The sequence below is a fragment of the Hemitrygon akajei genome, chromosome 6, assembly GCF_048418815.1.
Source record: "Hemitrygon akajei chromosome 6, sHemAka1.3, whole genome shotgun sequence".
In the NCBI taxonomy this organism is placed as follows: domain Eukaryota; kingdom Metazoa; phylum Chordata; class Chondrichthyes; order Myliobatiformes; family Dasyatidae; genus Hemitrygon; species Hemitrygon akajei.
In genome coordinates, this window is record NC_133129.1 from 32,853,683 (window position 1) to 32,868,885 (window position 15,203).

Consider the following 15,203-nt stretch of genomic DNA (forward strand, 5'->3'; position numbering starts at 1 on the left):
CATTCACTTTCGCCACTTTTTCCACTTCATGTAATTATAAAAAGCTTTTGCTATCCACTTTTATATTTTGTGTTAGTTTATTTTTATAATCTACCTTCCCTTTCTTTATTGCTCGCATAGTAGTATATTTTTGCTTTTTAAAGTTTTCCCAATCTTCCAGTTTCCCACTACTCTAGGCAACTTTGTATACATAAGCTTTTAGTCTGATGCCTTCTTTCACGTCCTTAATTATCCAAGGCTGACTCTCCCCACCTTTACTATCCTTGCTTTCAATTGGAATATACTTTTGTTGAGCACCATGAAAATTCTCTTTGAAAGTCTTCCACTGTTCCCCAATTGTTCCATCATATAGCCCGTGTTGCCAGTCTACACTAGCCAAACCCTCCCTCATCCCATTGTATTCTCCATTGTTTAGGTATAATACACTGGTTTTAGATTGAATTATTGTACCCACTATTTGTACGAGAATTTCAATCTTACTGTGATCATTGTTTTCAAGAAGATCCCTAACTACAAGATCACTAATATTATCTGTCTCATTGCACCAGACCAGATCTACGATAGCACGTTCCCTTGTAGGTTCAATAACATGCTGTTCAAGAAAACCATCACGGATTCATTCTATGAAGTCCTCCTCAAGACTGCCTCAACCAACTTGATTCACTCAATCTACGTGCAAATTGAAGTCCCCCATAATAACATGAAATAGTTGGTCCATGTAGTTTCTTGGGGTAATTAGCTGAAAGGAATGCCCTCTTTTCTCTCTTCCTTTTCTTCAGCAATTATATGGCTTAAGAGTAAAGATTTACTCTAGTTGGTCAAGATTTCATGGGCTGAGAGACAGGATGGATTGATTTCCACCTGCTAGCGAAAGTGCAGTCTCGCAAAAGGTGCGGATGATTGTCCTGGACATTCCTTTTGCGTTTGCGTTTGCAGGACCATATTGGACACTGGTAAAGTAAAATACTGCAAGACCTGACACACATGCCACAGGGTTGCCCTGCTGTATCTGCACTGGGGAGAGACACCAGAGGTGATCTGGGAGAGAGCAGAAGTATGGCTGGCATACTGGAGTAGGTGCTGATTTGGGGTGCTGCCCTCTGCTGTTGGCTCAGTGGAAGACAAGCTGGATTGCATTCGTCTGCAGCTGCACTTGATCGGACAACTGTGGGCTTTTTCTTGCGTGTACCATCAATCTGCAGGACACAACATTCAGGGACTTGGGCTATATTATTTTTTTCTGTCTAACAGTATGTTTACTGTTATCTTATATGCGCTGTTTGGGCCTTGTGCTGTGTATGACTTGGCCCTGGCGAAACACTGTTTTGTCTGGTTGTTTTCATGGGTATTTCATGTATGGTTGAATAGCAAGTAAACTTCAACTTGAACTAGCTGCAGTCTACTTGTTTATCAGTTTTAAATAGATATTGTATGTTTTTGAATGCCAAAGCACATTGTACAAAAGGTAAATACATCAGAGGAATTTTAAAGCACTATATTTTTCCAACTTTGTTTGTCAATACAAAGTAGACAGACTGAGTATAATGTGCTTTGAAGAATATGACTTAATGCTGCCAAAGGGACATATAATTCTAATTTAATATTTAATAAAGTATTACTTGGGAGCAGTCAGATTATTAAGGCTCTCTGCAGCTCCTATTTCAGTCAACTTTAATTTTTATATCCAAGTGCAGACAAAAAATGAATGATTTGAAATACATTGCATGTTACAGTTCTACAAAATTCGAATCTTGCACACAAATTAATGATGTGCCCACTAAATAAAAATATGGATAATTATTCTTACAATGAACAATGAAATTGCAAAAGTGCAATCTCCAGGAACAAATTTTGAAGGACTTTGTACTTTTGATTTATGCTCGACACACGATTTCTCTTTGCCAAACTGATCATTCACCTCCAGAAGACAGTGCAGTTGTGTTAGCCTTCATTCAGTGGTTCCTTTCAGACCTTGCTGTGAGCTTTGACAATAAGTACAAGTAGGCTCTCTGCCTATCCAGGAATGTTGTCACTTCAGCTTGTGATAACTCTGATCCAAAGCCTTGTATATCGTCCTCCAATTAAAAAAACAACCACAAACAAGACTGTTTATTTTTATTTACTTATTGTGATATAGCACAAAATAGGCGCTTTGAACTACGCCGCCCAGCAATTCCCCAATTTAATCTTCGCCTAATCAGAGGACAATTTACAATGCCCAATTAACCTACCAACTAGTATGTCTTTGGGCTACCAGAGGAAACTGGAACACACAGAGGAGTCCCATGCAGTCACGGGGAGAATGTACAAAGTCCTCATAGGCAGCAACAGGAATTGAACACAGGTAAAGAGTTGTGCCTACCACCATGCTACCATGCTGTAAGCACATGGATGATAGAAAAATTGAGTGTTAATTAGGGAGGGAATGGCTGGATTGATCATAGAGTAGTTAATGTTTACATCTTTCATTAACCCAAGTGAAATGAGGCCATTTATAATATTCCACAACTGGGACCACATAATTTAATATTGCTTGACCTAGTAGTACTTGATTTAAGAACTTTCACTGTGATGCTACAGACTCTTCGGACTATATGTTTTTGATTTACAAAGCTATTTCTCATTATAACAAATGGTTCAGTGCTGTCCATGCACTGGGATATATTGTATCAAAAATCCCATTAAACAGTTTACCCATCCTTTTCATTTTTAAAAATTTTGCTCGCTGAACAGATTCAAGATGATTTCCTGAAACTTCTGTATCTGAATGCTCTTAATAATCGATGTAGATTCTGGAAATCTGAAAAAAGAACAGTAAATGTTGAAAATACTAGGTAGGTCAGGCAGCATCTGTGGAGTAAAAAGTGGTGTTAGAAATATTCACTATATTTTTGCTCTATTGGAATGGTCAGTGAACTGAAAGGACTGCAGACTGAAACATTTAATATTTTTGTATTCTAGCCAAAATGCTGTCTGACCCACTAAGTATATCTAGATTTCTCTGTTCCTAGTCTTGGCTTTAACTGGAAAAGCTTTTTGAAGAAAAACTCTCGTAGCATTTAGTTGATAAAATGCAAGCAATATATAACAAGGCTGAACCAGAAAGCTGCAAGTCATGTTACATCTCCATTCTCTGCATTCGGCTAACATAAAATTTTATCAAAATAAATGATTCCTTGTTTTTTCAAGGTTTATATTTTTCCATTTCATTAGATGGAATTTACCAAAACATTCTAAAGAAAATAAAAGCCACTAAAAGGTCATCATATTATATGATGTTTAGCGAAACATGCAATGTTAAAATTATTCCAGCTCAAATTTCCTCATCAAAGTTTAAAGTAAATTTATTATCAAAATACGTATATGTCACCATATACACCCTGAAATTCATTTTCATGTGGGTATACTCAATAAATCTATAGAATAATAATCATAACAGAATCAATGAAAGACAACCCAAACAGGGTGTTCAATCAGAGTGCAGAAGACTACAAACTAAGTACGAAAAGAAATAAATGATTATAAAAAATATGCAATAAATATCAAGAACATGAGATGAACCATCTATGAACCATGAGTCTATAGGATGTGGGAACATTTAATGTTGAGGCAAGTGAAGTTATTCCCTTCGGTTCAAGAGTCTGATGCTTGAAATGTAAGAACTGTGCTTGAACCTGGAGGTGTAAGTCCTGAGGTTCCTGTACCTTCTTCCTAATGACAACGGTGAGATGAGAGCATCTCCTGAGTGGTGGGGCTTCCTGATGATGGATGCTACTTTCCTGCAACAGCGTTTCATTTAGATGTGCTTACCAGTGGAACAGGCTTTCCCTGTGATGGACTGGGTTATACCCACTACTTTTTTTGTAGGATTTTCTGTTCAAGACCATTGTTCTTTTCCATACCAAGCTGTGATGCAGCCAGTCAATATACTCTCCCCTACACATCTATAGAAGTTTGTCAAACTTTTAGATGATATGCCAAGTCTCCACGAACTCTGAAGGAAGTAGAGGCACTGCTGCGCTTTCCTTTGTAATGGCACTTATGTGCTGGGCCCAGGAGAGATGTGCTCTGAAATGATAACAGTGAGAAATTTAGAGTTGCTGACGCTCTCCACCTCTGATCCTCCGATGAGGACTGGCTCATGGATCATCTTCAAAGGATTCACCTTCAAAATCCGAGCAGTTAGAATATTTGTGCCCTGTTGAAGCCCATATCATTTAATGAGGTTTGATCTTTGACAGATTGTAAAGCAAACATAGATCAAGATCAGGTTGGGCTTTGTGCTAGAGATAGATAAATCAAGAGGATATTATATTCTTCATGGCCATTTTGACTTCAGTAACAAAAATGAAATAAATTAAATCTCATTGAGAAGTAAGTGAGGAAAAAGAAAATGAAGATAACTTCAAATAATAATATTTTAGTTTCCCATTTCATTTCACAAAAAATTTAGGGCATCGTGGTAGTGTAGTGGTTAATGTAATGTAATGGCATTGCAGCCTGGGGCATTCTGAAGTTTGGAGTTCAATTCCTGGGTCATCTATAAGGAGTTTGCCCATTTTCCACATGCATCAATTGGGTTTCCTCTAGGTCTGGTAGCTTAATTGTAGATTGTACATTGTTCTATGATTAGGCTAGCGAACAGGTACGTTGCTGAGTGGTGAGGCTTGTTGAATTGGAAGAGTCTGTTCCATGCTGTTTCTCTAATAAAGATAACACAGAATCCGACAGGTGGTACTATGTCGACATCATTTTTATTTGCCATATGTTTGAATATTTCCAGTATCTGAAATTGATGGACAAAGGGAAATGTATTACACAATAATATGACATCCCTTAAGTGTTTCGCCACACAGTTGACGTGCAGTCATTGTTACATTAGAGGAAATTGTAGCCTCTTTACAAAGAGAGAAGTTCTACAAAGGGAAATACAATAAGACAATAACTTTAGTGAGAATGTTTGAGTGATGAATATCGACCATTGTTGTTGAGGCGAAAATATGGATGAGTACACCAGGGACCTTCATTGCACATTATTAGGTCATAGTAGCTTTTATATAGTGCTTTATCCTTAGACTGGTGATTTTAGCAAAGCAGTTTTCCTTCAATAACTTACAATAGCATTATCTGGAACCTAAATCTTCAACTTAGAGACATAAATACCACCAATTGAAATACAGGTGCATATTTCATCTCCATGTTCACCAACAGTTTTATTGCAATAGATTAGAATCCATATATGCCTATAATACAACACAATGATTTGCCTTTGATATACAGAGTCAATTTAAAAAGAGAATTTCTTTAAAAAAGGAACTGAATTGAGTTTGTATCCAGACATAATTTGAAGAAATCCTTTTTGCAAAACTGTACATTGAGCATACTGAATGAGGGGCACATTTTCTTCACAATCTGTTTTTCATCAGAAAACAAAGTATCTGTAGACTTGCATGTCATTTTTTTTCTAGTCACTGGGTGCAGGCATTTCTTTGTGATTCCAACTTTTCTTTTGGTGCTTAAGTGGACAGGTTTTGCCTTTAAGTTTCAAACAGCTTGGAAAATTTGCACTCAGTGGCCATTTTATAAGGTACCTCCTGTCTCTAATAAAGTGGCCAGAGTTCATGGTCCTCTGCTGCTACAGCCCATCAGCTCCAAGGTTCAGTGTGTTAAACATTCAGAGATGTTCTTCTGCACGCAACTGTTGTATCGCATGGCAATTTGAGCAATTTTGGCCTTCTTGTTGACTTGAACCAGCTGACCATTTTCCTCTGATCTCTCAAGACATTTTTGCCCACCGAACTGACACTAGCTGGATGTCATTTTTCCCACCACTCTCTGTAAACTCTAGAGACTGTGTGTGTGTGTGTGTGTGTGTGTGTGTGTGTGTGTGTGTGTGTGTGTGTGTGTGTGTGTGTGTGTGTGTGTGTGTGTGTGTGTGTGTGTGTGTGTGTGTGTTTGTGTGTGTGTCTGAAAATCCCAGGAAATCAACAGTTCGTGAGATACACAAACCACCCTCTCTGGCACCATCAATCAGAGTCACTTAGATCATATCTCATCCACATTCTGACATTTAGTCTGAACAATAACTGAACCTCTTGACCATGTCTGCATGTTTTTATGCATTGAGTTGCTGCCACATGATCAGCTGAATAGATATTTTACCTTGACAGGTAGATGTACCTAATAAAGTGGCCTTTGAGTGTATATTATCCATAAAAGAACCAAATTTGCACACAAACATCAATAGTTTCATCCATTTTACATAACTTGTTAAGTAGTACATTAAAATGTATAAAACAATGGTTATTAATGTACTAATTAAAGGAAGCAATGAGCTGGAACCTTTTGCAGAAAACAACTGGGTAGTGTGGGGGTCTGTGTGATTATTAGATTCAGAAGTTGGACAAAATTTGATTGTATTCTTCAGACTGTTTGAGGCTGATGGGACAAAACGATAAGTGAACAATGAGGGGTATGGACAGGGTAGATGGTGAGTAGCTTTATGGTGAGAGGGAGAAAGCTTAGAGCAGATGTTGGGTTTAAATTTTGTTTTACGCAGTTAATAGTAATGCACTGCCCGGGGGTGGGGGCAGTGGTAGTGGAAGCAGACTTGATGGTCACATTTAAGAGGCATTTACACAGGCACATGGACTTGTGGGGGATGATGGGATATACTGTAGATCATCTGCATGCAAAGTTTACTTTAATTTTACTTGGTCAACACTGACATTGTGGGCCAAAGGCCCTGTCCCTGTGCAGTACTTTTCTGTTGTTATTCTGTTTGTATATTCTGGCAATATTTCTATAAGTGATCTCCAAAACTCTCTGGTGCTATCAAACCCCACCTGTATTTTCTGACCAGAAACTTATTTAGTATTCCAGCTGTTGCCAACAGAGTATCTTAAAATATTTATTTCATTTAGAGATACAACTCAGAATAGGAAAGTAGACATTTTCCGGCCATGTAGCCTAGCAAACAACTGATTTTACCCCAGCCTAATCATGGGCCAATTTACAATGACCAATTGGCTGACCAACCAGGTATGTCTTTGGACAGTGGAGGGGAAACCCCTGTGTGCTTGAGAAGGAATATACAGATTTGCTTACAAAGGATGCCAGAATTTAACTCCAATGCCCTGAGCTGTAATAGTGTCATGCTAATCGCTATGCTACTGTGGCACCCCATTAAACCATTCTAGCCTTTGTGCCTCAGCGCTTTCTGACTGGTTACATCCCTGCCTGGTCAGGAGGCCCCAATGCCCAGGATCGAAAAAGCTGCAGAGGGCTGTCGACTCAGCCATTTCCATGGTCATTAGCCATCCCACCATCGAGGACATCTTCAAACGGCAGTGCCTCAAGAAGGCAACATACATTATTAAGGACCCTCACCATCTAGGACATGCCCTCTTCTCATTGCTACCACTAGGGAGAAGGTACAGGAGTCTGAGAATGCACACTCAACAGTTTAAGAACAGGTCCCCCCCCACACCCCCACCCATCATCAGATTTCTGAATGGTCCATGAACACGACCTCACTATCTTGCTCTCTTTTCGCATTATTTATTTATTCTATATTTCTTATTGGAGCTAATAGTATATTTATGTATTGCACCGTACTGCTGTTGCAAAACAACAAAGTTTCACAAGTATCATAATTAAGCTGATTCTGATTTCCCTTCATCTTCTGTACTGTACTTCCTTTTTGTGGTGTAATGGCTAAAAGAGTACACATTTCCCCACATAAGCTAACTCGAGCAATGTCATATCTGCTCAGTTAATAACTAAGAACCATCTTTACAGATTTTGGAAGAGAGGAACTTGCCATCTGGTGTAAAAACAGAAGCTGCCAACATCCACAATACAACTGGCAGAGCCAAACACAACATTGGCCTGTTGAAGACATGCAGAAGTATTGACATTGTGAGTTGGAACAAGAGGGGAATTATCTTCAATTATCCCATGCAACACTACCTCAAATTCAAAGCTAACAAACAAGGAATCAGCTTTTCAGATGTTCTGTCATTTCAGTGCATATCATTTCACTTTTTGCCTACTCCCTTGCTTTATTCATAATGTGCTTTTAAAAAAATGACATTTAGTTCAAATTTTTCAAAAATGTGTTCACACCCAATCAGATCCCACACTTTAATGGTCTCGTCAGGCACTGACATGTCCTTGGAAGTGCCCATCTCTCTGTTTTTGTTAAGGACAAGACAAATCTCTCAGGCTTTTCCCTTAAGCACAAACGATTCTGCAGATGCTGGAAATCCAGAGTAACACACTCAAAATGCAGGAGGAATTCAGCAGGTCAGGCAGTACCTATTGAATGGACTAACGAGTTAACATTTCAGGCTGCGACCCTTCATCAAGACTGGAAAAGGAGGAGGAAGAAGGCAGAATAAGGTGATGTTGGGAGGGGAAGGAGTAAAAGCTGGAAGGTGGTGGTACAATCTGGCTACTTACCCCTTCCTTTCCAATCCCAATGAAGGTTCTCAGCATGAAATACTGATTCTTTATTCCCCTCCATTGATCCTGCCTAACCTACTGAGTTCCTCAAGCATTTTGTGTGTACAGATTTTTCTCTTCCCTATGGCATGTGCTGAAAAAGTGGGACCCACCCGGAAACATCATTTAGGACACAAAAGCAGGTATATTATATATGTATATATCTAATGACCAAGTTTACCTTAAGTGTTCACATTTAACTTCGAGACAGCAGATGCTGGAATCTGGAGGAACAAATAATCTGCTGGAAGAACCCAGTGTGTCCAGAGGCATCTGGGGAAGAAAGAAATTGTCAACTTTTCAGGTCAAAACACTGAGGCTGGAGAGGCAAGATGGCCAATAAGCGGTGAAACAAGGTTCCAAGTGATTGGTGGACTGTGGCAGGCTGTAATTTAACAGGAAGGTTGAACCACGTAAGGGAGAGGAGCAAGGCGGATTTGGTAGCAGATGAATGATAGAGGAGTCCGAGTCATAGAGTAGTACAGCACATAGAGGAGCGCAGTACAGCCCATGTTTATCCCTGTCAACCAAGATGTATATTCAGGCCAGCACATTTCGCAGGATTTGGCCCATCCAATATCTATCATTCAAAACTTGGGGTTCCCAACCTGGAATCCATGGACCCCTCTGTTTACGGTAAGGGTCCATGGCACCAAATTGTTTGGGAACCCCTGCTCTAATCTTTTGTTAGCCATATACCTGCCCATCCAGTTCTTAAGTGTGTGTCATATACCTCCCTGGACTACGTCTATCTATATATCTATCATCCAAGTGCAAGAAAGTTGCCCGTCAGTTCTTATTAAACCTTTCACCTCTAACCTTAAACAATATCTTCTGGTTTTAGAAAGAAATACTCACCTCTCACTAACTCATTATTTTATGGACCTTTATAAGATCACCCTTGAGCTTTCTACACTCCAAGGAATCGTCTCACCTCTCCCAATCCCACAGAGGAAGGCACAGACTGAGAGCGAGAGATAAAAAGTATGAGTATACCAATCACCTCACTACTCCCTTTCTTTTTATATTGTCTATCGGGCCCCTTCACACGCACTCCTGTGGCAGGGTTTCCCCCCATAATGTCAAGAATTCCTCTTCGTCCTCAGACGCTCGCTGAGTTCCTCCAGCAGATTGTTGCCTCACATTTCGGTTGCAGAGAAGAAGAACCATTCCCACTGATAAATGAACTCTGGCATTTAATTCTACACGTGAGGTGGGCACACGCACGGAGGTGACTACTTCTGGTAATCAGCTCTCCCAACACTGGCAATCAATGAAAAAACAAAGCTGATTTTCGTTGCTCGTTAGGACGAAATCCTCTCAGTCGGCGTGGGCATTCTATGGTAAATGTGGCAGCATTTTACCATTTTCAGAGCTGAATTTTCCCAGGTTGGTGCTAAGCACCTGATTTGAATTGATCTGTGACAGTAAAGAGAAGCTGGACAGGGAGTGGTGAGGTTTCGATGTCCTCCGCCGAGGGGGAAAAAAAATGAGAGCTTAAACACTGTAAGGATCATTCACTCTCTGTTGGATCAGAATGAATTTATGCGCTGTTTGAGAAACTTATCTCCCTTGACTGTCAAATCACCCTGACACCCCTTGCCGAAATTCAACGCACATTAGTAAGTTTAAAACGGTCGATTTTCCCAGAAGGTTCTCAGGGGCAGATTCATAGTGACCTTTTCCTCCCTGGACGTTTTTATCCGGAGTGAGTGTGATTGGAGCTTGGAATGGACATCTCCTATCTCCTCACACCGAGCAACCCGCTCACTCTTGAAGAGGTTTTCTCAATAGGCTTCCGCGTCCTCTTCTGGGCAAAAAATTACATTGCAGCAGCTTATAAAGATCACTGAGGGGGAAAAAAAAGCGTTTCTTTCCCCCACCCCCTCCATACTCCTGGCAGCAAAACGTCTTGACTAAATGTTGAACTCTCCCCACTTGTCGTGGAACACAGTTAGACCAGAAAATCTCTGCTAAACCGAGCCCGAGTGAGGTCAATGGCTTTCACCTTCAACTACCGGCGAACGCCTGGATGCTAGTCACGCCACAGCAAGTTCGGTAATGACAAGCCAGTGTCGGGGTAGGAAGCATGCTGTGATGTTTATCTTCCACCTAGCAGTTGATAGTAAACCCGGGGCTTGTTTGACGGCGTGGGGTAAGGGCTGACCTTAAGGGCTCCAGGCACTTAATTTCGATTTTAATGCCGAAGTCTCTGGGCTATTTTTATTCGCCCGCGTATCGGCGTCCGTGCGTTGAAACCTCTGCGAACTGGTTCTCGACCAGATAGCAGCTGATGCCAGCGCTGTTCACTTATTGCGTATACGTTTTCGCGCAGTGAACGAGTCTGGGGGCTTCAGTTGCTGCTATATTCGTTCATTGTCATTATTAAGTCTCTCGATATAATTTCAGGAGATGTCCCGCAACGGTAATGCGGTCATTGTGTGAACTTTACGAGTAGATAAAATGTATATTCCTTTCTTTAAAAGCATACTTTTATGATAACTTTCTAACTAAATCTAACACGTCTAGTCTTGCTGAAATCTCTTCTGGATTTGTGAGGGTATTTCCTTCCCCATTTTTATTGGAGCTGTAGGCAATTTCCAGTAATTGAACCATTTATTAGTGTGAGCTGATCTTTTCAGAAGTTTCTTCAAAGTGATGGTTCACCCCCCCCCCCTTACAAAAGCGGATCCACACATCACGCAAATGATCAAATTGGACCTTTAAAGGATTGCTGATATACTTTATATTAGTATTAAATATATGTTTGATCGTGGTGTAATATGTTGTATTCTGGAAGTCCACCATGAATTTTAATGAGGATTGAAGTTAGTTAACCGCCATTACGGAAAAGTTTTCCAAATAAACATTGCTTCTGTTGCAAGAAAAGTTTGCTGGAATTTGTAATCAAAAGATGTATTTCTTGGCAATATTATGATTTGACAGGAGGAGTGGTATTGCAATATGGAAAGTGCACATACTTGTTAGTAATTCAGTATTCTTGAGGTAATATACAATTCAAGGAATGGAACATGCCATGGGTGTTCACATTTAAGAAATGCTGATTGTAAATTGGCCACTCAAAAGATAAGGTTCCACGTTTACAAGTAAAGAGACAGGCAATAAGTAAGTGGAGTTTCTTGTGGTTATCAGAAGCTGGATCACATTTTTTATGAAAGAGCTTCAAGTACAAAATACGGATAACATTTTTATGTTATTATTAGAAGCGCTGGCATTTGCATAAGTGGAAGTTTATGTTTCAAATTAAAACGCATTAGCTGCACCATGCAACTTAATTTTATTGAGATTTACAAAAAGGTTAAGGTTAATTTGAAATGTGAATGAAAGATGTTAAAAATGTGTTTGTCACTAGAGGGAGAGCCATGAACAGAGCACTGTCACTAGCTTTCAACTAAATCACTCCTAACTGCTTTGCACCTTGTGTCGCGACTCCAAGATCACATCGGTCAGTTGTACTGTGTAATACTGAGAATCCAGCATACTGGTATTTCTCATTTGTTACAGAAATATATACTGCCTTAAAGGCTTTTTATTTGGATTGGTGAATTTCTTGGGCCTGTAGATATTAGATAATGTATCCGTGGTAACTACAGGAGTGAAATTCAAGCAGTTTGTCAATGTCATTTCAATTCTCATTATGATCTCTCATGGGAGCATTATCTTTTGCAACATGTACAAACCCAAAGAATCTCTTACTTTTCATTTATCTAATTGACAAATCTGGAGAAACCACTGCTTTCAGCAGTATTAGCTCTGTGCCTATCACTTCATTTTAAGTCACTTTCATCGACTTTATTGCCCATCCCTAGCTGCCATTGAGAAGGTGCCAGGGAGCCACTTCCTTCCACTATTTGACTCCTTCAAGAGAGAATAAAGAAATGCCCAAATGCTTACAAGTCTGGATGGAAACTTGAGTGATAGTGTGCACAATTAGTGCTGTAAATACCGGCTTCCTGAGTACACAAAACTTCTAGCTACTAATAGTTCAACTATTTGATGTGCTAGGTGATAATATCAATCTGGTCTGCAGTTGGAGGTGATCTCCTGTGTATGCTAGTTTTGTCATTTTTGGTGGCCTGGCCATTACATGGAACTTTGTTAAGCCCAGATCTGGAACACTGAGTAAATAGTCTGGACTTAACAATTGGAGAGTATCCTTGTATTAGGACATGTAACAAACATGTACCAAATTAAGTTTTGCAAATGAGGAGACCTTGAGCAAATTATGACTATTCTGTTTTGAGTTTAGAAGAATAAGCGGTAAACTTAATGAAAAAAAAATTAAGATACACGACAAACATAGATGTTAAGTTCCTTCTATGTTAGCACAGGGGAGCAATCTATAATAAAGTGTTTATCTTTCTGGATGGGGATTTGAGAAAAGATTTCCTCATTTGGAGAGTAAGAATTCTTTGAAATTCATCTTGAGTTCCGGAAGGGGAAAGAGGGTGAACTTTGATGGATTGGAAGTGGAGAGAGCCTGCAGCTTGAAACTCCTGGGTGTTAACATATTGGTTGACTGGTCATAGAATTACAAAGCAGAGAAATTTACCCTTCAGCCTAGCGAGTCCATGCTGGCCAAGATTCACATCTAAGCTAATCCCTTTTGCCTGCATTTTCCCCATATCCTTCCAAACCTTTCCTATCCATATACCTACTCATGTAGCTTTTATACATTGTACATGCACCTGCCTCAAAATTCCTCTGACAGATCATTCCACCTGAGCCTCCAGTCCTGTATTCACCAACCCTGGGAACAAAAATAACTGCGTGCATTTACCCTGTGTAAGATCATCATGGTTTTACACACTTCCATAAGATCAGTGCCACACACACAAAGTGCTGGAAGAACTCAGCAGGCCAGGCAGCATCTACGGAAAAGAGTATAGTCGATGTTTCAGGCCAAGACCCTTCATCACGACTGGAGAAAAAAAGGAGTTAGAGTAAGAAGGTGGGAGTGGGGAGGAAGAAACACAAGGTGATAGGTGAAATTGGGAGGGGGAGAGGGGTGAAGTAAAGAGCTGGGAAGTTGATTGTTGAAAGAGATACAGGGCTTGAGAAGGGGGAAACTTACAGGAGTGGACAGATGGCCATGAGAATAAAGAAAAGGGGGAGGAGCACCAGAGAGGAGGTTACGGTTAGATAAGGAAATAAGGTGAGAGAGGAGGAATGGAAAGGGGAATGGTGAAGGAGGATGGGTGGGGGTGGCATTAACAGATGTTCGAGAAATTGATGTTATGCCATCAGGTTGGAGGCTACCTAGATGGAATATAAGGTATCGCTCCTCCAGCCTGAGTGTGGCCTCATTACAACAGTAGAGGAGGTCATAGATAGACTTATTGGAATGGAATTGGGAAGTGGAATTAAAATGGTTGGCCACTGGGAGTTCCTGCTTTTTCTGGTGGACAGAACATAGGTGCTCAGTGAAGCGATCTCCCAATCTACGTTGGATCTTACCAATTTCATGACCTTCCGGTAATGCCCTCCACCCTCCTTCACCATTCCCCATTCCATTTTACATCTCTCACCTTATCTCGTTACCTTCCCATCACCTCCCTCTGGTGCTCCTCCCCTTTTTCTTTCTTCCATGGCCTTCCGTCCTCTCCTATCAGATTCCCCCTTCTCCAGCCCTGTATCTCTTCCACCAATCAACTTCCCAGCTCTTTACTTCACCCTTCCCCTCCCCTCCTGGTTTCACCTATCACCTTGTGCTTCTTCCTTCACTCCCGCCCCCACTCTGACTCCTCATCTTTTTTTTCTCCAGTCCTGATGAAGGGTCTCGGCCCAAAATGTGGACTATGCTCTTTTCCATAGATACTGCCTGCCCTGCTGAATTCCTCCAGCATTTTGTGTGTGTGGCTTGCATTTCCAGTAACTGCAGATTTTTTCTTGTCCATAAAATCAGACTTCATTCTCCCAAGCTCCAATGAAAAAGTCCCAACCTGTTCAACTTCTCTGCATAACTAAGTACCTTGAGCCCTAAGACATTTTCATAAATCTCCTCTTCACTCTTTCCAGTTTAATGATATCTTTCCTATAGCAGAAGATGCTTGGAAGACAATAGTTCGAATGCTGCCTCACCAACATCTTATACAACTGCAAAATAAAAAAACACATGATAAAATCTGCAGGTGCTGGAGATCCAAAACAACACACACAAATTGCTAATGCTTTTTTTTTACAGCCTTCATCCACCTGTTCCACTGTTGAGGTCTTGGTTGGATTGTTCTTTGTCAGGGACCTGACCCTCGACCTTACCACCATGGGTGACCCTACCAGGAGCATAGCTCCTGATGGCATCGCTCTCAGGATCTCAGGACCACACAAGCTTCTCCACCACGACAAGGTGACAATCCGCAGAGAAGATCTCCTCTGTACCTACTCCCCAGCACCTTAAACCTCTGTCCTCTTGTGGCGACCATTTCAGCCCTGGGAAAAAGCCTTTGACTATCCACACGATCAGTGCCTCTCATCATCTTATACACCTCTGCTCCCTTCCCAGCTGAGCAAGATTTCTCTGTAAATTCTGATAGCCATCTTCATTGTCAACAGCACCACCTGTTTTAAAGTCATCTGCAAAGGTACTAAACATGACTTGTACATTTTCATCCAAATCATTGATGAGGATGACAAATACCAAAGGGATTGCAACTGAAGCATGGGGAACGCCAATAGTT

At 40.6% G+C, this 15,203-nt stretch overlaps 1 protein-coding gene and 1 long non-coding RNA gene across 13 annotated transcripts in view; one reads left to right on the top strand and one right to left on the bottom strand.

Annotated features, from left to right (window-relative positions):
* Positions 1 to 15,203, top strand: part of LOC140728939 (teneurin-3) — a 2,305,574-nt gene that overhangs the window by 204,763 nt on the left and 2,085,608 nt on the right. The window lies entirely within an intron of this gene.
* Positions 1,635 to 10,774, bottom strand: LOC140728941 (uncharacterized). The gene is made up of 3 exons (XR_012099217.1): positions 10,673 to 10,774; positions 8,687 to 8,778; positions 1,635 to 2,800 (listed from the first exon to the last, which is right to left on the bottom strand). It is a non-coding gene; the product is annotated as an uncharacterized lncRNA (long non-coding RNA).